Source organism: Bos grunniens, chromosome 9 (assembly GCF_055505025.1).
Source record: "Bos grunniens cultivar Pamir isolate PY7600 chromosome 9, Bosgru_T2T1.0, whole genome shotgun sequence".
Taxonomy (NCBI): Eukaryota; Metazoa; Chordata; class Mammalia; order Artiodactyla; family Bovidae; genus Bos; species Bos grunniens.
The window spans coordinates 40491538-40516435 of NC_141173.1; the positions used below are offsets into that span (position 1 = coordinate 40491538).

General features: G+C 38.0%; 1 protein-coding gene across 10 annotated transcripts in view; it reads left to right on the forward strand.

Moving 5' to 3' along the window:
- The window catches only part of CDK19 (cyclin dependent kinase 19), a 170319-nt gene that overhangs the window by 90072 nt on the left and 55349 nt on the right, over positions 1 to 24898 (forward strand). The gene's annotated exons all lie outside the window — the stretch shown is intronic.

A 24898-nucleotide genomic window follows, 5' to 3' on the forward strand; every position in this document is an offset into this window, starting at 1 on the left:
TCTTTTTCAGTTATGTTTTTTTCTGGGTATATGCCCAGGATTGGAATTGCTGGATCATATGGTAGTTCTATGTTTAGTTTTTTAAGGAACCTCCACACTGCTTTCCATAGTGGCTGCACTGATCCACATTCCCAACAACAGTGCAGGAGGTTCCCTTTTCTCCATACCCTCTCCAGCATTTATTGTTTGCACATTTTTGATGATGGCCTAGGTATTCTTCTTTGTCATGATTTTCAAATTAAAGTTTGATAAAATGCTTGAAGTCATAGGTGGTTCAGTGATGGGTACTTTTTATAAATAAATGAAGTATGAGTTTTATGACTTGATTTATTTATTTTTTATATCCAGAGAGAGTGCTTTTAATTCTACTGTATAATATCATGGTAAATACTCTGATAAAAATGATAAACATGTTGGTAAATTTGTAATTACAAATTTGCTTGAGTATTACTTATATTTAAAAAATCCTTAAAAGTGTTAGATATGGAATTAAGGAAACATTTTACTTTCTGTAGATTAATTACCTTGTATACATTTTTCATTATCTGCCTATCCCAAGCTCAGAAGAGAAGTTACAATATTACTTATGTAACTCCACTTGATGGTCCCCATGGATTAAAAACACAATTAGCATTGTTATACTTCCTTCCATAGAGAAAATGTATGCTTTCTTAGTAAATGTAATATGCTTTTGTTCATGAAGAATGTGACCAAGTAGTGCCAACTATGTTAGGATGCTAAAATAAAAGCATTTACAATCCAAAAACACCTTAAAATTACTCTTACGAAAGAAAGATATTCCATTGTTTTTGGTCGATTACTTAATCATATAAAAATGCTGTTAGAAACAAACAACATAACATTTCAAGATTCAGAGATTTGATGATGGTTTAAATAAAGTTTTTGCCAAGGAACTGAATACACAAAATGAATGACAGCAGCGTTGTAAAGATAAGTTAGATACCGTGAAGTCAAAGCTGCTGTGAGATCCCGTTTCATATCCACTGGTATAGCAGCAACAATAATAATAAAATGGAAAGTAATAACTGTTGATGAGGACATGGAGGATGGAACCCTCGTACATTGCTGGTGGGAATGTAAAATAGTTTAGATGCTGTTGAAAATATATTGATGGTTATTCTAAAAGTTAAACATAGAATTAAGATACAATCCCAAAGTTCCACTCCTATATATATACCCAAGAGAACTGAAAACAAATGTTCAAAGAAAAACTTGTACACAGATGTTTATAGTTGCATTATTCATAATAGCCAAAATATGGAAACAACTCACATGTCTAACAGCTGATGACTGGATAAACAAAATGTGGTATCTTCATATAGTGAGTATTATTCACCTATAAGAAGGCATGATGTACTGATACTTGCTGCAATATGGATGAACCTCAGTAACATTAAGTGAAAGAAGCCAGACACAGAGAGCCACATATTATATGAAATGTCCAGAATAGGCAAATCCATAGAGTCAGAAAGCAGATTAATGGTTACCAGGGGCTGGGAGGAGGGAAGAATGGGGAGTAATTGTGTAATGAGTATGGAATTTGTTTTGGGAGGATGAAAATATTCTGGAATTAGATGGTGGTGATGGTTGCACAGTACTTTGAATGTACTTGAAGTCACTGAATTGTATACTTTATAATGATCAAGTATGTGTTATATAAATTTTAGCACAGTAAAAAAAAAAGTATATTCAGTATGATTATAATGATTATAATCCCTTTCTTGGTAAAGTATTACCAAAGTAGAAATTTTAAAATTAAAAGAAACTTTATTTCAACATTGTTATTTTGTGCTTATGAAATTTACAAAACATTATGATTGGTGAAAATATTTATGAAGTCAAATTAACCTTCTTTTAGAGCTATCACTTAAAGATATGCCTGTTTTGGGCCTTATTCACAGGAGTTTTGTGAGGTACAAAGAACCTTAGAATGGCTGTCTTATGTGGGGTATTGTGCCTCGTCCATGGATTTTTTTTACTAGCCAGCTCTCTTTTCAGGGATTAACAGTGTCTCGTGACCTTCTGTCCTTTACTTGCTAAAAGTTACTCTACATCTGCTTGGTTTCCTAATGTTCTGAGCTTCATGCGTGCCTTTCTGACATGAAACTGTATTCTTGATTAGCACTGACCTAGCTCCCTTGTTTCCTGCCACTGTGGATAAACATCTTATTTATCTTGCTTCCCCATGGTCCTGTTCACTTACACAGATCCATGTGTTTCATCATCTATGCTTCCTCTGCCTTACCAAGAAAACCTGGGTAGCAAGGACCCTAAAGTCAGGAATAAGAAAGAGGGGAGAATGAAAGCTAATAAATCAAAGGCCCTGTCTTCTTTATGAAATCTGTTAGAAATTGTCTGTAGATGATAGCATTGTGGTTCCACATAGACCTTTGATTTCAAAAAAGCCAATGTTACTTAATATTTATTGTATGGCTTATCTAGTAAATTTTTTAAAAAATTTTAATTAATTATTTATGGCTGTGCTGTATCTTTGTTGCTCTGTGGGCTTTTCTCTAGTTGCGGAGCGGAGGCTTCTCATTGTAGTGGCTTCTCTTATTTTGGAGCACGGTTGTGCCGGGCTTCAGTGGTTGTGGCTCCTGGCCTCTAGAGCACAGACTCAATAGTTATGGGACAGGGGCTTAGCTACTCTGCGGGTATGGGATCTTCCTGGATCAGGAATTGAACCCGTGTTTCCTGCACTGAAAGACTGATTCTTCACTACTGAGCCACCAGGAAAGCCCTTATCTAGTAAATTTATGTTTCTACTCAACATAGAACATGTGGTTGTCTGGAGAGTAGTATTTCTCTCCCAAATTATGTTCCACTGAATAGTGATACCCGCAGATAACATGGGAAACTCTGCTTTAGACAGGGGAGGAACCGTGTTCAAATATCTTAGCAAAGGTTGCTGGAGGCCCATAGCATACCTCAGTATGGTAAGGGCTAGAGATGTAAGCTAGAGACATTACTTTGCCAACAAAGATCCATCTAGTCAAGGCTGTGGTTTTTCCAGTGGTCATGTATGGATGTGAGTTGGACTGTGAAGAAAGCTGAGTGCCGAAGAATTGATGCTTTTGAAATGTGGTGTTGGAGAAGACTCTTGAGAGTCCAATGGACAGCAGGGAGATCCAACCAGTCCATTCTAAAGGAGATCAGTCCTGGGTGTTCATTGGAAGGACTAATGCTAAAGCAGAAACTCCAATACTATGACCACCACATGCGAAGAGTTGACTCATTGGAAAAAACTCGGATGCTGGGAGGGATTGGGGGCAGGAGGAGAAGGGGACAACAGAGGATGAGATGGCTGGATGGCATCACCAACTTGATGGACATGAGTTTGAGTAAACTCCGGGAGTTGGTGATGGACAGGGAGGCCTGGTGTGCTGCGGTTCATGGGGTTGCAAAGAGTTGGACACGACTGAGTGACTGAACTGAATATAGCTATCAGTGTCTTACATTAAGAGCGTCAGTTGGGGAGACACTGTCTCAGGGCATTGCAAATCTGTACAACTGTAGTTTTTTTTTTTTTTTTAAAGCTACTCTTATCAGCTGGTACCAAAAACTACCCATGGATCATATGATCTGTTGAATAAACTTCAGTTCAGTTGCTTGGTTGTGTCCGACTCTTTGCGACCCCATGGATAGCAGCCTGCCAGGCTTCCCTGTCCATCACCAACTCCCAGAGTCCACCCAAACTCATGTCCATCAAGTCGGTGATGCCATCCAACCATCTCATCCTCTGTCGTCCCCTTCTCCTCCTGCCTTCAATGTTTCCTAGCATCAGGGTCTTTTCAAATGAGTCAGCTCTTTGCATCAGGTGGCCAAAGTATTGGAGCTTCAGCTTCAGCAATCAGTCCATCCAATGAATATTCAGGACTGATTTCCTTTAGGATGGACTGGTTTGATCTCCTTGCAGTCCAGGGAACTCTCAAGAGTCTTCTCCAACACCACAGTTCAAAAGCATCCGTTCTTCAGTGCTCAGCCTTCTTTATGGTCCAACTCTCACATCCATACATGACTACTGGAAAAACCACAGCTTTGACTAGACAGATATTGATTGGTAAAGTAAGTCTGTGCTTTTTAATGTGCTATCTAGGTTGGTTGTAGCTTTTCTCCCAAGGAGCAAGCATCTTTTAATTTCATGTCTTCAGTCAACATCTGTAGTGATTTTGGAGCCCCTAAAAATAAAGTCTGTCACTGTTTCCCCATCTATTTGCCATGAAGTGATGGAACCAGAGGCTATGATCTTAGTTTTTTGAATGTTGAGTTTTAAGACAGCTTTTTCACTCTCCTCTTTCACTTTGATCAAGAGGCTTTTTAGTTCCTCTTCACTTTCTGCCATAAGGATGGTGTCATCTGCATGTTGATATTTCTCCCAGCAATCTTGATTCCAGCTTGTGCTTCATCCAGCCCCGCATTTTGCATGATGTACTCTGCATATAAGTTAAATAAGCAGGGTGACAATATACAGCCTTGATGTACTCCTTTCCCAATTTGGAACCAGTCTGTTGTTCCATGTCTGGTTCTAACTGTTGCTTCTTGACCTGCATACAGATTTCTCAGGCGGCAGATAAGGTGGTCTGGTATTCCTATCTCTTTAAAAATTTTCCACAGTTGGTTGTAATCCACACAATAACATAGTCAAAAGCTTTGGCGTAGTCAATAGAGCAGAAGTAGATGTTTTTCTGGAACTCTCTTGCTTTTTTCAGTGATCCAGCGGATGTTGGCAATTTGATCTTTGGTTCCTCTACCTTTTCTAAATCCAGCTTGAACATCTGGAAGTACTCGGTTCACATACTGTTGAAGCCTGGCTTGAACAATTTTGAGCATTACTTTGCTAGCGTGTGAGATGAGTGCAGTTGTGCAGTAATTTGAACATTCGTTGGCATTGCCTTTCTTTGGGATTAGAATGAAAACTCACCTTTTCCTTGGTGTTGGTCTTGATCATTGCCTCCTGTACAATGTCACGAACCTCTGTCCATAGTTCTTCAGGCACTCTATCTATCAGATCTGATTCCTTGAATCTATTTGTCACTTCCACTGTATAAATGTAAGAGATTTGATTTAGGTCATACCTGAATGGTATAGTGGTTTTCCCTACTTCCTTCAGTTTAAGTCTGAATTTGACAATAAGGTAGGAGTGCATGATCTGAACCACAGCCATCTCCCTGTCTTGTTTTTGCTGACTGTACAGAGCTTCTCCATCTTCAGCTGCAAAGAATATCGTCAGTCTGATTTAAGTATTGACCATCTAGTGATGTCCATGTGTAGTGTTGTCTCTTGTGTTGTTGAAAGAGGGTGTTTGCTATGACCGGTGCGTCCTCTTGGCAAAAGCCTTTGCCCTGCTTCATTTTATACTCCAAGGCCAAACTTTAATAAACTTACTGTACATATATTTAGTTAGCCTATAAATTCTCCATCAAGATATATCTTGTTTTTTTTATTTTTTATTTTACTTAAAAGCATCAGGTGGTTGTCTTTCAGTGATTTTCTTGCTCCTTCTTACTTAATCATACTGAAATATTTTTTTGAGGGAGTGGATAAAGCACTAGGACTTTCCCAGTTTTAATTGGTAAGTAAATTTGCTTACTTACCTCTGTTAAAGCTGTAGTACATAAAAGTCTATTTGTGAAAGCTGTAGATCATAAAAGTCTATTTATTGAACTGGGTATAAAATGTAAGACTTGTGTAATTCAAATGCTCTTTGAAATCCAAATCATGTTTTCATTTACTTAGCATTTTTGTCAAGACAAGCCCTTCTTTTAAAAAGCAATTAGCCTTGTGTGCAGAAGGTGTAATTAATAAATAGGTATATTTCATTACTTCGTTAATCCTTCCCTATAGCACATAGCTGGCATTCAGTGTTTATCTATTAGCATATAAATATGTAGACACTAATATTACATAATATATCCCTAAGACACCTATAATAGGTATCATTTTTTTCTCTTTTCATTAAGTTTAATTGGTGTAGGATTTTAGCTTTAAAAAGCTTCAGCTTTTTCATATACTTGAATTTCTTTTCTCTGTAAAATGCCTTGCATTTCTTACATTGTCTTTCTTGCTTTTGAGAACTTCACAGGTTATAGTGGCCACCTCTAGCAGTCATAAATTATTTTTAAACTCTTATTATAGACAGGATAAGATTAGATCAGATGCCCTTTTTTTTTTTTTTTTCTTTTGTTTTTTGGATGCAGTACTTAAATCTAGTGGGAAGTGAAGTCTGCAGCATTGTGGACTAAATTCCTCTTGTGTGTTTTAGGGGTGTATTATATTTCTATTTAGACCTGCTCTATCTTTTGACTGGTGACTCAGGGCACTATTAGAGTTGTTTCTATGTGGTTGGCTCCTCATCCCATATACAAGTCAGCTGGGTCTAGCAGTCATAGAACATGGTGGTTCAAAAGCTTCTTCCACATGAGCTAAAATGACTCCCAGGTGAGCTATTGAAGAGCCAGAACGGATCATCCTTCACAAGACAGTTTTGGCACTGAGATGAAGCATAAAGTGAAGGCTTATATAACAAAGCTGTTTTTGTTTGAGTTGGCTTGAAGACTAATCTTGTTTGTTTAGAAATTAAAGTCCTTGTATTGTTTTTGCTTTCTCTAGTCACAAGCAAGCTTTCTTCTTAGGTGGTGTCTAGTATGTACTTTGCATTGTTAAATATGATCTACTAGTTGTATGTCATGGGCTTTCCAGGTGGCTCAGTGGTAAAGAATCAGCCTGTCAAGCAGGAGATGCAGAAGATGCTGGTTCAGTCCCTGGGTCGGAAAGATCCCCTGGAGAAGGAAATGGCAACCCACTCCAGTATTCTTGCCTGGGAAATCCCATGGTCAGAGGAGCCTGGTGGCCTTAGGACAGTCCATGGGATCACAAAGAGTTGGACAAAACTTAGCAACTAAACTATCAATTTCATATTGCAAGGTAGTGATTCACCTTTTATACTCTTACCAGTTTTCTGTTGAAAGAATCCAAATGGTAGAATTCAGAACAGTTTATTTTACCCTTGGAAAATTAAAAAAGGGCCTCATTCCAAAGGATCATCATACTGAAGAGCTTTGGTACAAAACAGTAAAACCAAGAGCAGTTAGGGCGCACATCACCTTCCAGTTGTCAGCCAGGAACATGCTGGTCAAGGTTGGTCAGACAGCCTGCCCCTCCATATAAACCTAGTAACATGTTCAGGCTGGGAGATAGGGCTAGAGAAAAGAATAGGAACAGTGATGTCAGTAGGTAAATCTCAATCTACTAGCCTAGGGGAAGCTGCAGAAGGAGGGAGCTGACGCTCAAGACCCATCCATGTGCCGCAACTGTAGGATCAGTGCAGAAGTCACCGTGGAGGGTGGTCCTCAAGAGTAAGTGGGTGTAGAGGGGCTTCCTACCCCAACCAGCTTCACGTTAAGAGGTAGAACAATGATCTTCATGATCTAGAACATTCTAGACCAGCACTGTCAAGTGGAACTCTTCGCAGTAAGGGAAATGTTAAATATCTGTGCTGTCCAATATGGTAGCCACTAGTTGTAGGACTTTTGAGCACTTGAACTGTAGTTAGGAACTGAATAAGTACTAAAAGCCTTAAAAAGAGCTTTTCTCTTTTGGTTCTTTTTATCTTATGGAGTTAATTAGACAAGTGTACAAAACTATTTATCATAGCATTATTTATAATATTAAAAAGCTTGTATTGGAGTAACACAAATGTACAATTTAAAGCAGTCTATTTGATAACCAGATAGTGGACAACTGTGTAGCTGTTAATAATGCTGATATAGATAGACATTTATTGACAGAAAAGTTGTTTCTAATATGTTAGGTGGAAAAAAGTTGGTTACAAAACTGTGGTTAGTGTGTTCCTATATTTTGGTGTACATATTAGCAAATATTATGTGTATGTGTTACCTGCACATGTACATGGATAGGATCTGGAACCTAGGCATCAAAAGGTGTATCTTAATACTTGTTCTGCCATCTATTACCTTTGTGACTTTGTGTAAGTTGCCTAACCTCTGAGCCTCCTTAGGGTTTTTATATATAATAGTTACCTAGCTGCGCCAGGTCTTAGTTGTGGCATGTGGGATCTTTGATCTTCCTTGTGGCATGTGGACTCTTCGCTGTGGCCCGTGAATTCACTCCTGTGACACGTGGGATGTAATTCCCTGACCAGGGATTGAACCTGGGCCCCCTGCCTTGGGAGTGTGGAGTCTTAGCCACTGGACCACCAGGGAAATCCCAAGCCTCCTTCATTTTTCTACTGTGAAAGAGAGGGAGAAACAGTACCTATCTCATTGAATTCTCTTAAAGATTAAATGAAATAATGTGGCTGAATTACTTAGCTTAGTTCCTGTATAATTCTGTGATAAGGTCATAATAAATGGCAGCTTTTTCATGGTCATACTGATTGCTATTATTATCTCATGTGTGTGTGCACAGGAGAAAGTTTAGGAGGTACATATCACAGTATTACCAAGTTGTCTTTGGTGGGATTACAGGTGATTTGTATTTTCTTCTTTGTGATTTTCTGTGTCTTCTGATTCAAATCTTGAAATTGAGCGTATATTAATTACCTTTACAATTTAAAAATGTTTCAAACTTTCTGTGTCATTAACATAAGACATACCAGTTAAGCAAAAATGACTTATGGAAAAACCAAAAGAGTTCCAGAAAAACATCTATTTCTGCTTTATTGACTATGCCAAAGCCTTTGACTGTGTGGATCACAATAAACTGTGGAAAATTCTGAAAGAGATGGGAATACCAGACCACCTGACCTGCCTCTTGAGAAACCTATATGCAGGTCAGGAAGCAACAGTTAGAACTGGACATGGAACAACAGACTGGTTCCAAATAGGAAAAGGAGTACATCAAGGCTGTATATTGTCACCCTGCTTACTTAACTTCTATGCAGAGTACATCATGAGAAACGCTGGACTGGAAGAAGCACAAACTGGAATCAAGATTACCAGGAGAAATATCCATAACCTCAGATATGCAGATGACACCATTCTTATGGCAGAAAGTGAAGAGGAACTAAAAAGCCTCTTGATGAAAGTGAAAGAGGAGAGTGAAAAAGTTGGCTTAAAGCTCAACATTTAGAAAACGAAGATCATGGCATCTGGTCCCATCACTTCATAGGAAATAGATGGGGAAACAGTGTCAGACTTTATTTTGGGGGGCTCCAAAATCACTGCAGATGGTGATTGCAGCCGTGAAATTAAAAGATGTTTACTCCTTGGAAGGAAAGTTATGACCAACCTAGATAGCATATTCAAAAGCAGAGACATTACTTTGCCAACAAAGGTCCGTCTAATCAAGGTATGGTTTTTCCAGTAGTCATGTATGGATGTGAGAGTTGGACTGTGAAGAAGGCTGAGCGCCGAAGAATTGATGCTTTTGAACTGTGGTGTTGGAGAAGACTCTTGAGAGTCCCTTGGACTGCAAGGAGATCCAACCAGTCCATTCTAAAAGAGATCAGCCCTGGGATTTCTTTGGAAGGAATGATGCTAAAGCTGAAACTCCAGTACTTTGGCCTCCTCATGCGAAGAGTTAACTCATTGGAAAAGACTCTGATGCTGGGAGGGATTGGGGGCAAGAGGAGAAGGGGACGACAGAGGATGAGATGGCTGGATGGCATCACCGACTTGATGGATGTGAGTTTGAGTGAACCCGTGAGTTGGTGATGGACAGGGAGGCCTGGCGTATAGCAATTCATGGGGTTGCAAAGAGTCGGACACAACTGAGCGACTGAACTGAACTGATGTGACTGAAAGATTTATGAGTTATAGATTTCGTCACTCTTTTTAGAACTGTAACAACCATTTTTGTGGCTATAGAAAATCTGTAAAATTATGGCCGATGGAAATATAGTAATATAGTTGAAACACATTCCTGCACGTAGAATTATAGTTTTAATCACATTTAAATCTGGGAAGAAACATAGTATACACTGAGTTACGTTTTAACCTGCCTCCTTCATAATCAAAGCAAAAAATGTACATTTATTTCTATTTGGAAATGTTTCTGTTTTGTAATTGCTTATTTCTAGGGCCCAAATTCAGTAGCTCTAATGGTGGATTGTTGGCAAAGCAATAGATACCTAGTTAGGGTGTTGCTTTGGTGGATAGTCTTGAATTTTGTATTTATAAAATTTTTGACAAGTAGTCTTTTATACTTCACTTTACTTAGAGTTCATGTTACATGTCAAGTTCTGTCCTAGGCTCTGGGGAATAAGATGAATGAAAAAGGAGGATTCCTGCCTAGAACAGTGTCTGATCAGATTCTGTAAAACAGTGAGATGGTATAAGTGGTATGATAGAGAGATAAGTAAGAATAGTAAGGTATGTCAAAAACCAAAGTCTGCATACTCAGTAAAACAAAGCAGAAAGATGAGTTTATTGTGAGGCTTCAACTTGTAAACTGGGAAACTCAAGGCTATGGGAGCAATGAGTTCTGAGTTGCTCGTAGACTAAGGAATTTTTACGGGATAAATGTGAAAGTTTTTGGCTTTTTCAGTTGATTCGTTGCCTGGTGGTTTTCTTTTTTGACTTTGGATGGTTGGCTGAGTCATGTGAACAAGAAAGTCCAGGAATGGCATGAAAGACTTGGCACTTGGGAATTGGCTGGTGTCCTCCATTGATTTCTGATAGGAGCTATAAATTCCTGTAAGTCAGGTTGCCTTTTTACTTACAGTGGATCAACTTGGGTTGATCAACTTCACTTTATCTCTGTATAAGAGACTCTGTTTTGTTTTGGTTCTATAGGTACTAATGAAGAGTGCTCAGCTGTATGTTGAGAGAGGGTGGGTGGTGGGCAGAGAAAGATAAAAAGGGGCTATCAGGAAAAGGCTTCAGAAAGGACAATATGCTTGAGCTATTAATAAATCTTGAAGCTGAGTATATGAGCATTTACAGATTGGTGGATTACTTTCTGGAGTGAAGGTATGAGGCAGCGTGGTGCATCAGGTAGCCTAGGGGTGGTTTGGTGTGGCCTGAGGTAGAATGCAAGCGAGAGGCCAGCCAGTGAGAAAGCAGGAGAATCAGGGCTGTCCAGGAGCGTCAGTGCTGATATTTTCAGGAATATTTTTAGGATAAGAGAAACTGCTGACAAAGTAGCATTATTTTCTTTGATCAGATCTTTTTAAAAAAGTACTCACATTTAACAGATTGTGTAGATTTAGAACTGAGGAGTTCTGAACCATGGGAGTTCATGTGAGATCACGTTTTTTGTTTTTTTATGTGAGTGGATCTTACCATATCACTACATTGACAACTGAAACTATGTTAGGAGTTCCTGACTTGAGAATACCCTTCCTGAAGGATCTTTCAGCTCCTTCTTCTTCTTTCCCTATTGTCTTAGTTCTTCCCCCTCCTTACCACCTCAGCCTTACCAACCAATGACTTTCACAAGGTCTTGTTGCCACTGTTATAGGGACACCTTTAAAGAATTTGTGGGTTTACAAGTTAAGGAAGGGAAAGAAGTTGGAAAAAGATATCTGGGTTTAATAGTTGATTTTGCCATGCTGACTTGCTCTTAAGGAGGCCATTCTGTTCTGTATCATAATCCTATGTTGCTTGATTTGGTTTTTTCCTATTCTTTTTAAAATATCAAATCTTCAACCAATTAGATATTCATTTGGGCTAATGTTAGCAAAAATTCTAGAAAGGGTCGTAAGTGAACATCTGAGCATTCCTTCCCTATGAATTTTTCTGTCTCCATATTTAAAAAATATTGAAGTCTTACCTATTGTAACAGAGCAAAACATATAAAACCACCTCTCTGAGCCATTTGTGCCCCTCTATTCATAGCCAAGTGGTTTCTCCTCACCAGTGACTATCAAGGGCAGCCTGGCTTTTATTGTTATCTGGCGTTGTTTCTACCTTTCACCTTGGTTCAAAAAGTACGGATTGCCCACCACATGATTGGCCTTGTTCTTCTCCTTGCAGTAAATAACATAAGGCAAGCATGATATCTGTCCTCATGGAATTTATAGTTTCAGTGGAGAAAACTGTTCCTTTTAAGCTTCCTGAATACCTCTGATAGAAGTTGACAAATCAATAGACATTTCTCTCAACAGTTGAAATCATGATCTGTTTTCCCTTCTGAGAGAAAGGAAATTCTTTTTGGGTTTTACAACTGTACGTATTCTTTCCTGGGAGAAGGCAGCTTCTACTTCTTGAGCACATATTTTGAGTTTTTGTGTGAGCCTCTTTCTCTTAAATATCTCTTTTGCAGTTCCTTAAATTTTTTTTTTCTTTTTTTCTCCCCTCAGAATAGCTCTCTGCTAATCAACCTTCTCATCTTCTGATGAAAACATTTCCTAGCAGTTTCATCTCTATGCTGAAAAGCTGGCAAGGGTAGTGGAGGAGGGGGGTGGATAAAAGGGAGAAAAAGATAATGGAAGGCAAGCAGTAAACTGAAGTTAGTAAAATTAAAAAGCAAGCTTTCTGTGGATGCTCTGGCTGCACAAAATATCTGATGTGGTTGCCATGTTAGTGAAAACAGTCTTTTTTTAAAATTTAATTTTTATTTTATATTGAAGTAAAGTTGATTTACAATTTGCGTTAGTTTCAAGTGTATAGCAAAGTGGTTCAGTTATACATATACGTGTATCCATTCTTTTTCAGATTCTTTTCCCATTTAGGTTATTACAGAATATTGAGTAGAGTTCCCTGTGCTATACAGTAGGTTCTTATTGACTATTTTGTTTATAGTAGTGTGTGTGTTGGAGAAGGCGATGGCACCCCACTCCAGTACTCTTGCCTGGAAAATCCCATGGACGGAGGAGCTGGTAGGTTGCAGTCCATGGGGTCGCGAGGAGTCAGACACGACTGAGCGACTTCCCTTTCACTTTTCACTTTCATGCATTGGGGAAGGAAATGGCAACCCACTCCAGTGTTCTTGCCTGGAGAATCCCAGGGACGGGGGAGCCTGGTGGGCTTCCGTCTATGCGGTCGCACAGAGTTGGACACGACTGAAGTGACGCAGCAACAGCAGCAGTGTGTGTGTGTTAATTCCAAACTCCTAATTTATCTTCCCCCGTACCTTTCCCCTTTAGTAGCCATAAGTGAAAACACAGTCTTTTGATTTCATTCCCCTGCAGTCCTTTAATTTTACTTAATTTAGGTACTGGACTATGTTCTGAGTCCTAGCTAGTCATTTTGTAGTTATCTGCCCTTATCAAACAGGCGATTGGGCAATAAATTGCAACCAGAACAAACACATCCTTCGACACCAAAAAACACACAAAATACATGCCCTCATGATTATTGTACATGCTGTACTTGTATCTCAGCTATTTGATCTTTTGTCATCATTGTAAAATTCTGAGATAGCCTAGCATTTTTAAAAGTCTGTTATTTAACTTTGTATCTACTTTTGTGAAATGTCTATTCAAATTCTGTACCTACTGTTGAAGGGTTTTTCTTTTTTTCTTAATGATTTTTCATAAGCTCTTTAAATCAAGCAAATTAGTCCCCTGATGGCTTACAGTTTGGTGATATTTTCCAAGTTTGTTGTTAGCCTTTGTTTAGAATATGTTTTCTGTACAAGATAGTTTTATAGTCAGATTAATCCACCTTTTCCTTGTGGATTTTATTTAAAAGGAGCTTTCCCTAAAGTGGATGTTTAAGTTTACTGAAGAGTGGAATCAGAATTTATGTTGGAGAAGAACATTTCAAAGAGGACAGTCTAGTAATTTTGACATTTTATATGTTCATTGTAAGGAGCCTTGAGTAGACATTAAATCTCAAAGCTCCAAAATCATTCCAAGAAAGCTTACTTTAAGATTAATTTGTCCTTTTTGCATATGTGCTCTGCTAAACACAAAATTATGGAAAATGATAATATTGTGAACTATTTTAACTATTATAGTGATTTCTAGTTTTTTCCTAATCATTGTTTAACATATTTTCATAAAAACCACATATGTCAGTCACATTGTGGCTCTTTTAAAAAATTAAAGTTACACTCAAAAGAAATAGAATTTATTGATTAAATCAAATAGACCTTTAATATAAAAGAAATAATTTATTTCATTGTGGAAACTCATCCCCCTCAGTGTTTTCCCATAATACACATAAAGATTTCTTAGCAGAGTAGGAAGGAAATAGTCTTTCCATTTAATGGAAACAATGTAGGGGACATTTCCTGAGTTATATTTTGCTCAGATCATTTAGTAGCTTTCCTTATTACTGTTGTGAAAATTCCTGTGAGATCTTCAGGAACTATAAATGGTTAATTTATTTGAGCCTTGACTTTACTGCTTTTATCTTCTCTAGAAGCACAGTGATATGAAATATGTTGAATTATTGGTACTGGTAATTTAGCCATTAATACTTAATCAAACCCATACCTATAAATTGTGTTAGTACATTTTCTTGAAAGATCTGGGGTAGGTTGTCTGACAATTGATAATGCCTGTCATTGTGAGAAGTGGAATATCTAACGTGTTATTAGATAAGTTACTTAAGAAAGAAAAAGTCCTACCTTCTCCCTATACATCCTCAGTCAGCACCTTCTAGGACCTGGGGGTGGGAGGGAAGAGATGAATGCCAGGGCTACTTGGTTGCCTGGTTTTACTAAAGAAAGTGGAAACTGTACATTTTTAGAAATGTAAGTTATGAAAATATGAGTTAGAGGTAATACCAGGTAACTTGAGAGTATACTGACCTAAACATAAGGTTTATCTAGGATAAAACTTGATAAAACTACTACTACTTTATTTTGCTGAATTAATTAATTACCAATTTCAAGTTATTTTTTAGGCTTATGAAATTTCTTGAACATTCTTACCTAATTTTGTTTGAAAGTTTCTTGTTGATAAAAAAAATAATGGCATTTTTGAAAACAGTATTCTCTCAATGTGGAATAAATGTCATGTAACCATCGTGTTGGAAATCACTTCTTGTACTATTGTTTTCATTTTCTTATTCAACAGAACTTGTTGAGTGCCTACATTGTGCCCAGGTCCTGTGTTGTAAGTGGCTTTATAAATATTCATCTGAAAAGAAGAAGAGCTCTGTTATAGATCATAGAAGTCTGCCATGGCAGATTTAGAATATAGAGGGATTTCATTTGACACTTGCTCCTAGAAGATGAATAGTAGAGGAGTTCTTCGATTCAGTGTATTCATGGCCTGATGAGAATGTCTGTTAGTACACTCTTCTTGCTGGTTGAATCTCTGTCATTCTCCGTTCTCTCTTTCCAACAAGCATACTTCATTAGGAGTACCTTCTCTGATTTTCCAGACTAGGTCATGTCTGCGTATATGCCTATTCTGTATTTTTCTTAATAGCCTCATCGTGATTATAGTTTTAAAATTTGATTAATCTCTTAATCTGCTTGTCTCTGTTAAGCCATTAAGAGAGGCTTAACAGAGGCTCCCTGTGCCTGAAATTTGCTGGGCACTTAAATATTTATTAATGAACTGTGACTTTTAAGTCATTGCTACCTGCTGGGTATCTTCCAACATGTTTTTGCTTCATCTCCACACCCCAGGGCAAGGTTTTACGGGAGATGATAGGTAATGGGCAGAATTCTGTGCAGTGGAGACCTTGGGAATCCGATCGAGATTGTATAGGGAGTATTCCGAAGGTGAAGGCCGCAGTGTATGTCAGTTATGACACCCACTTTACTAGGGCAAAGTTCACTGTTCCTAACCTGGGTCTTATCTACCTGCCTCATCTTTGGTTAAAATCTTTACAATCTAGTTTTATCTTGAATCTCAGGTTCTCCCCCTGTCAATAAATTATTTATAAGAAAAATAGATTTAGCCTTTGGCATGCATGCGTGCATGCTAAGTCGCATCAGTTCTGTCCGACTCTTTGCAACCCTGTGGACCGCAGCCCACCCAGTTCCTCAATCCATGGGATTCTCTAGGCAAGAATACTGGAGTGGGTTGACATTTCCTACTCCAGCCTTTGCTGTAGATAGTCTTAAATGTTTTATTTCCAGGTTTAACCTTTGGAGCCATTCAAGATTTTAGGATGGGAGAGTTAACATTATTAGACTTCTTATTTTAGTAAGATATTTTGATTTCAATGCATGGGATGTAGTAGGTGATATGCATGTCAGTGCATGAGGAGATAGTTGACAGGTCCTCACTCAGTTAATTCAGCCAGCATTTGTTGAATACCTACCCTGTGTCTGGCTTGTTGACAGGGGAAATGTAGAGATGGAAGATAGTTCCTACATACTAGAACCATACCAGTTCGATCAAACCAGTCAATCGTAAAGGAAATCAACCCTGAATATTCACTGGAAGGACTAATGCTGAAGCTCCACTACTTTGGCCACCTGATGCAAAGAGCTGACCCATTTGAAAAGACCCTGATGCTGGGAAAGATAGAAGGCAGAAGGAGAAGGGGACAACAGAGGACGAGATGGTTGGATGGCATCACCAACTCAATGGACATGAGTTTGATCAAGTTCCGGGAGATGGTGATGGACAGGGAAGTCTGGCGTGCTGCAGTCCATGGGGTTGCAAAGATTCAGACACAACTGAGCAATTGAACAACAGCAAAGAACCATGTAGTCTATTGAGGCAGGGCTCAATAATTAAGCTATGTACTAATTTAATTAATGTCGTGTTCAGAGAAATACAGTATGGAAGGAACACAGGAGAGGTAACCACTGAAACTAGGAGTTTCAGGGGAGGCTTTTTAGAGGCAGTGATAAACCAGTCCTTTCTAAAATGCAAGTAGGGGTTAATCAGGCAAAGAGGATAGGAAAAATCTGTCCAGGCAGAGACAAGAGCACATGTGTAAATACCAGTTAAGGGTTTATTTAGATTATCAAGGTGAGAATTCCTGAGTGATATTTAAAAGATGTCATATACAGCACTTGAACACTGATTGGTTTTAAGGTTTTGCTTGCCTTGGTGACTGGGACATACTGATGTAATTCTGAGAACAGTGGACCCACCAAGAGGTAGAGATGAGTGAGTGATATTCAGTTTTGGATCTGTGGTTTTTGAGGCACAGTGGGATTTCCATATGGATTTATGAATGCACAGTTGGAAACTAGTGTGAGTTTAAGGGTGAGATGAAGGGTAAAGATTGAGATTTGGGATTCTCCATAGGAGTCGTGGCTAAACCTCAGGTACATGGGTAAGATATCAAAAGAGACTGCAGAATAGAAGAGAAGAAAAAGAAGAGGACTAGAGACAGAGGAGAATAAGAAAATTCTTTTTTCCTTTTTAAGGCAGGATCTAAATAAGGAGTTTTAAGTTAGTTTATTTTTTCTCCTCATTATATTTCAAGGAGAAAAAAAGAATAAATGAGGAAATACACATTTGTTCACATTTATTGAAACCCTAAGACATTAAAAATATGCCTAAAGTCAAAGATAAATTTAGTTTTGATCATTGTGAAGGTAGGGAACATTTTCGGCAAGATCATTGAAGCAAGAAAAGATTTTCAGATAATCCCTCAGTGAAACAGAATACTTCTGAGAATTCCAGATAATTGAGATTTTACTTTATTAGCTCTTTATTTTGAATTGCATCTGTTTTTTCAAATATTTTAAGTTCATATATTCAGAATGCTATTGATTTATAAGAAGTGTATTCCATTTTCTCATGGAATACATTGCATAAAAGGTTAAACACTCACACTTTTAAAAGAACATATATGTAATCATAGTCACAGAATGTAAACTTCTTATTTATAAGAAGTTATACAGCTTATACAGCTCTCACTTGGTTTCAGGTCTCTTTCTCAGACCAAGTACTTAAAGTCGGAGAAAAGGAAACTAGATTGTTGCAAAGTGTAAAGTGAAATGACCTTATAACTATACTGTATAGAATCTACTGGAGTCTCAGGCACTTTGGGAAGGAGATGCGATGGCAGGAGGTGGTATAATGGCATTCCCCGTCGCAGCATCTCTCTTGCAAACAAGTATCTCTGACTGCCTGAAGTGCTTAGCCTTTCTCACTTACGTACAGTAGTAACAACTATTGCTTATCATGAACTTGTTGCATGCCATGCATGGTACATGTATCATCTCATTCAGTCCTCATAACATCCTTGCCAGGAGTGGTTGGTGTAAGAATAACAACTGTAATTTGCCAAATATTTAATATTTTCCAAGCGTTGTGTTTGGAGAAGCCAATGGCAACCCACTCCAGTACTCTTGCCTAGAAAATCCCATGGATGGAGGAGCCTGGTGGGCTGCAGTCCATGGGGACGCTAAGGGTCGGACATGACTGAGTGACTTCACTTTCACTTTTCACTTTCATGCATTGGAGAAGGAAATGGCAACCCACTCCAGTGTTCTTGCCTGGGGAATCCCAGGGACGGGGGAGCCTGGTGGGCTGCCGTCTATGGGGTCGCACAGAGTCGGATGTGACTGAAGCGACTTAGCAGCAGCAGCAGCAGCAGCAAGCATTGTGTTATTTAATGTACATTCATTTAATCCTTACAGAAACTATATGTTTGTCAGTAGATATTTTTATTCCTCCATGAGGCTCAGAGGGGTTGAGCAACTTGCTTTATGTCATACAGCTATGGTCAGGGCTCAAACTCAGGTCTCTGAATTCTAAAAGCTGTACTCTTTGCATTATACCTGCTATCTCACTATTAACTTTCGTTGGGTGGTGATGGGGAACACCGACCTCCTAGAACCTTATGACAAGTACCTAAGCAGTGTCAATAGAATAAAAGAAAGCAAACAATTTAAGGCCACCTTGAACCAGGGCTGGTGTACTGTTTTCTAGACCCCTCTTCAGAGTGTGAGTGCCACCTGCTGGAAGGTTGTAATGTTTCTGTGTGCTTGTGGAGTCCTGAGAAGGTTGCCACAGGTGTGAAAGTGTCAGGTTTCAAAACGCTAATTCTTAAATTTCAGTTCAGGAATGCTAGGGCATTTTGAAGTTAGGTGAATCTCCTGTTTGCCATAAAGTTTGTTTCCTCTTTTATCTTCTTTTTTTTTTTTGCAGAGAGGGAAGGGTTACACACTTTAAAAAAAGATACACTCAATGAATGCTTTCTAAAATAAAGTTTTCTAAAAATAAAGATCAATGGTCAAATGAATCATACTGTTACTTATAACAGATCAAATAAGAATAAAAAATTGGAGTTACTTTGAGATAAGTGAGTTATTGAAGTTTATAAGAGGACCCTTTCCATTTAGATACCCTGAAAAAGGAATCTGGAAGCCCTGGGGGCATCAGAGACTTAGAGAAAAGAAAGTACAGATGAAAGAGGAAGAAAGATGTATGGATAAAAATACAAATGGATTCTGTAATTGTTAGTCTAGCACAAGGCTCCCCAAATGGAGTCAGAATTCTAAATAGTGCTTTAGAGAAAAAAGTTTAGGATTATAGCTTTAGATTGTTTAGGACAGTGAAAAGTAGACACTTTTTATAGTCATTTAGATGCCCGCATGGAAGGGGGACCAGATAAAGTCTTGGCATGCCCCCTGCACGTTCTTCATTAAGGCTCCTTTGGGATCATGTTAGTGCTCTGTAAGTGTCTGGCACAGGAGATGTTATGACTTACTGTGGCACTTTCACAGGAAAATCATGCTATACTAAACTGCTGTTTGTGTGATTAAGGCATATTTATAGTTGTATGAGGTCATGTTGAACAAATATCTGTGTGACAAGAGATTAAAGTTCATTGGTAAAATCTGATATTGCCAAGAATTTGGGGAAGTACAAGTACAAGCATCTCCTTTCTTTTATCCCTTCTCAGATCAACTGTATAAGAAGCTTAGCTTGCATGATAGTATCTTATCTTAGCAGGTAGAATTCTGCAGAGAAGGAGCTGTTGGTGTGTGTGTGTATGCATGTGTGTAAAACATAAAGGTAATGCTCATTATAGAAAACTTGTAAAGTAGAAAAATAGGAAGAAAGAAAAAAATCACACATTCACTATCCAGAGATAATTATATTAATGTTGTGGTATATTTCCTCTTTTATAAATGTATTTTATATTTTGCATATTTTATTTTTTTTAATAGAAAAGCATACAAATTTTATTTGATGTTAAGCTTTGTGTGACACAGGGGCCTTCCTAGAAGTGAAAATGCCAAGAAATGGGTAGGCCTGAGACCTGATATGCCATTTTTAACAAAGAGCAATTAATTGTAGGGACGTGACAAGACAAAGGAAAGGGTTTAAGACTTGGAGGGGCTGCACAGTGTGGGAAGGTGAATATGTAGGGGAAACCAGTGGAAGATAAGGGCTGTCTTAGCATAGTTTGTCTGTGCTGGTCCAGTGCAGTGCCGACTTTCTGTCTTTGTCATGGTCGTAAAACTTCCCTGGGAGAGGGGATTTATGGCAGTCCTCAGTTCTTATTGTCTACTTTTAGTCAGATAAGGGAACCTCCAGGACGGCTTCTTTCTTCATCTCTTGAACCACACATGCCTTCACTGCATACTCACTCTTATGCCAGAGTGTCACATTTTGGGCTGGTATGTTCTAATCCCCTTCACCTTCCCCCCGAATAAAAGATGAAATTTAGATCTGATGAAGGCGAAGAAATGGGAAATTTTGTTCCAGCTTGCCTGGTTGGGGGTGGAGGGGGGACACACTGTTTCCCTTTCTTAAATTTTTTTTTTTAAATGGAAGTATATTTGACCTACAACACTATCTTTGTTCCAGGTGCACACCATGGTAATTTGATATTTCTGTATGTTGCAAAATGATCACGCCATAGCCTTTTTATATCACATCACAGTATTATAGCATAAGTCCTTTTTCATGTATTTTAAAACTCTTGACATATATATTTGAGACTGTGATATATGGATATACCATAATTTACTTATCAGTTTTTTTAGTATTGGCCATTTGTGTTGTTTACTGTTTTTGTTTATTTGTTCCTTCAGTAGATAGAGAATGCATTTGTGTGGCATTTGTAGCATATTTATTTTTTGCTAGCCTTGGAAGTAATCACTGATTTGATCAAGCTGTTTCAATTCCTCAAGTGTCTTCCTTTGTTTCCTGTTCTTTGTATCATTTTCTTCAGGATTTTGTAGCATTTATTGCATTCACAGCCCTTTTAAGGAATACCCTCATAGTACCCCTTTGCTTTTCCAATTCTATACCAGGTTAAATATCTCACCCTGAGCCATTAAGAGCTATGTTTCTGTTCTTTACATCAAGCCAGCACCCTTATACTTTTGCTAAGAGTGGGTGCTAGTTGAGAGAACAATTCCTTTTTAAGCCTAAAGTAAATGTAGCTTGTGGAAAGTTTGAGTCCCTAGAAGAACTATGTTAGACACAGTCTAGTCAACTTATTAAAAAGACAAAATCATTCAAAATGCCTTTTGAAAAGATAGCAACGTTTTATAATATTCCAGGCTACTTACTGCTTGATTTTTGTAAGAATCAGGTACATTCAGTAGATTTAATTCTTTCAACAAATATTTATTGAGTACTTACTGTGTGCTCATGACCATATTAAGCCCTAGGAATATAAAACCAGCAGAAACTTTGCCTTCTTGGAGCTTGTATGTTAATGGAGAGAGACACACAATAAATAATATAAAATAAATAAACAATACCTAGGTCCCCTACTCCTTAAATGAAGCCTTGTGAACAGATGTATTTTCAATAGTTTTTTTTTTTTAATTTTAGAAAGATAATATTGTGTGTGTGTGTGTGTGTGTGTATATATTACCTAATACCAGGGGGAATTCTGATGCACCAATCAAATCTAGTAGTTTCTCTTTCATATTAAAAGAATGAGCATTTGCACTCAGTTGGATAAATAAAGACTATAGCAGCTTCATGTTATTGCTAATGAGATACATCTGTGAAATGAATATTAAAGAATAGTTTTCAAAGCAGATAAAATTATGACTGATATAAAATGAGCACATTTTAAAGATTTTATGTAACTTACTAAATGAAGGAACCTAGTAGAATTATAACCTGTTCAAAGAAGAATCTGTGAGCTTCCCAGGTAGTGCTGGTGGGAAAGAACCTGCCTGCTAATGCAGGAGACATAAGAGATGTGGGTTCAATCCCTGGGCTTGGAAGATCCCCTGGAGGAGGAAATAGCAACCCACTCCAGTATTATTGCCTGGAGAATCCCATGGAGAGGAGCCTGGCAGGTTATAGTCCATAGGATCACAAAGCCTCATTCATAACTGAAGTGACTGAGCATACAAAGAAGAGTCTATAGGACAGATAAATTTGTAGATCAGGAATATTAAAATGATGTCCAATTTAAGGTAACTTTAGCATCTTCCACAATGGGAGAGTGAATGTAGATAAGCAAGAATTATTCTGTGTTATCATCAGTTATCTATAATGTACAGAGTTGTACAATAGCTTCCATAGCATCAGAATCAGATAACCTGAAAGAATGTGCCTTTCTTTTTCTCCATTGAAGTGTAAAAATTTTTTTCCTACCCGAGTTACTAGAAAACTTTTGGTTTTCTAAGCTCTCTAGAATTATACCTAAGGGATATAGAGCTATATGCTATGTTCAGTAGTGATAATACTTTGCATAAAAATAAAGAAGCAGAGGGGTGGTTATAATTTTAAATAGAAGGACCAGAAAAGACCTGAGGAGGATTGAGAACTTTTGCCTGAGTAACTGGAATGATGGAGTTGCTATTAACTGAGGCTGGGGAAGAGCAGTTGGGGTAGAGGGCAGGAGAGGTGAAGATGACAACCTCAGTGTGACTTTCAGATGTTCAAGTAGAGATGTTGAGGCATTTTAGATATATATACATAGCTGGACTTCAGGGAATATGCGTTGACTAGAAATAAACGTTTGGGAGTTAATGTGTATAGGTGACATTTAAAACTTCCAGACTGGATGAGATCACTTAGAAAAGCTCCTTCTACATGCCATACCTTGTGCTAGTTCCTGTAGAGATAAATTTAAAATTGTCTTTGCCCTCAAGGAGCTTATGGTCTACCAGGGGAGGCAGATGTAAAGTTAAAACAGTATAAAAGTATATCAATACAACTATACATCAAGTACACATAATTCGGTAAAGTCATATCTGAGTCATCCTAAACTCCATCACCCTCAGAGTCGCTTGTTCAGTGGCCCAGCCATCAGACATACACAGAAGAAAGTCACAGCGTGGTACCTTTTATATCAGCTGGCTTCTCCCCTAACCCACTGCACCCAGCATGTTTCTAGTGATACTGGAGAACCTCACTGTAGAACTGTAGAACTGTAGAACCTCACTGTAGAACCTCTCCTCACTGGAGAACTGTGACAGTTCTGCATGGCCTGTAAGCCTCCTCATTATTTGGCCTTTGCCTTATTGCTTGCTTTAATTCCTCAGTTCTGTCCCTAGTGACAGAGATGATCAGTTTTGTATTTTTTTTATTGCTGTATGATTGATGTACAATATTATATAGGTTACCAGTGTACAGTATAGTGATTCACAATTTTAAAAGGTTATACTCCATTTATAGTCATTATAAAATTTTGGCTGCATCCTCCGTGTTGTACAATACATCCTTGTAGCTTATTTTGCACCTAATAATTTGTGCCTCTTAATCCCGTATCCCTATATTGACCGCCCCCTCCATTGGCTACCACTAGTTATTCTCTTTACCTGTGAGTCTGCTGCTTTTTGTTATGTTCACTAGTTTGTTGTATTTTTTAGCTTCCACGTGTAAGTGATGCATACAGTATTTGTCTTTCTCTGACTTATTTCACTTAGCATAATGCCCTCCAAGTCCATCCATGTTGCTGCAAATGGCAAAATTTCCTTCTTTTTTATGCTTGTAGTCTGTATTTTGAAACACCATTCTGATTGTAGAGTGAAAAATGAATGCGGAAAGGGAATAAAACAAACATAGTTTGCTATTTCTTACTCTTTGCTTGCCTTCACATTGATATTTAGTCATTTATAAAGACCTGTAGGGTTGGAATTCTCTGGTGGTACAGTGTTTAGGACTGCACGCTTTCATTGCAGTGCTTATGGGTTCAATCCCCGGTCAGGGAACTAAGATCCCAAATACCATGTCACATGCCCCCTGCCAAAAAAAAGACTGGAAGGGTAGAAAAAGTGTAATAGGTATGCAGAAATTGCAAGTGTATATTGCTATACAGTGCAATTTTGGGGATTAGGGGAAATTTTCTAGTAAATGCATGGTGTTGCAAACTTTACCCTCTTCCCTCCTGTATTTCATAGAAAAGGTAACCTGAATGGCAATTGCTAAAAACAAAAATCAAATATAAAATTACTATAGGATCCAGCAATTCTACTTTTTGAGTATATTTAAAAAATTGAAAGCAAAGACTCAAATAGATGTTTGTATATCAGTCTTCAAGGCAGTGTTATTCATAATAACCAAAGGTGGAATCAACCCAAATGTCCATAGGGTGATGGGAGGGATGCATGAATAAGCAAAGGTGGTATATGCATACAATGAAATATTATTAATATGTACCCTTAAAAAGAAAGGGAATTCTTTCCTACATGGATACATCCATACAACATGGATGAATCTTGAAGACACGTGAAGTGAAGGAAGCCAGACACAAAAGAACAAATACTGAACAATTGCATTTATATGAAGTAGTTGGCATCTTCAGATTTCTAGAGACAGAAAGCAGAACCGGAGGAGATGGGAATGGGAGATACCGTGTGTCATGGGACAGAGTTCCAGCCTTTTCTTCTCTAGAAAAGGCTCTAGAGAAGGGATAGAGTGGCGGTTCTGAAACACAGTGTACTTAATGCCACTGAGCTACACACTTAAAAATAGTTAGAATGGTAAATTTTATGTATATTTTACCACAAAAAAGTGACCTGGAAATACCTTGGCGTTGTAAGAAAGAACCAGAAAGGTTTCTATAAACTAATACTGTGCTGAATAATGAAAGATTTATAAGAAAGTAAAACATAAGTGCTATCTTTTGTGTAAATATTCATACTTGCTTTCATTTGCATAAATAGTTGGAAGACT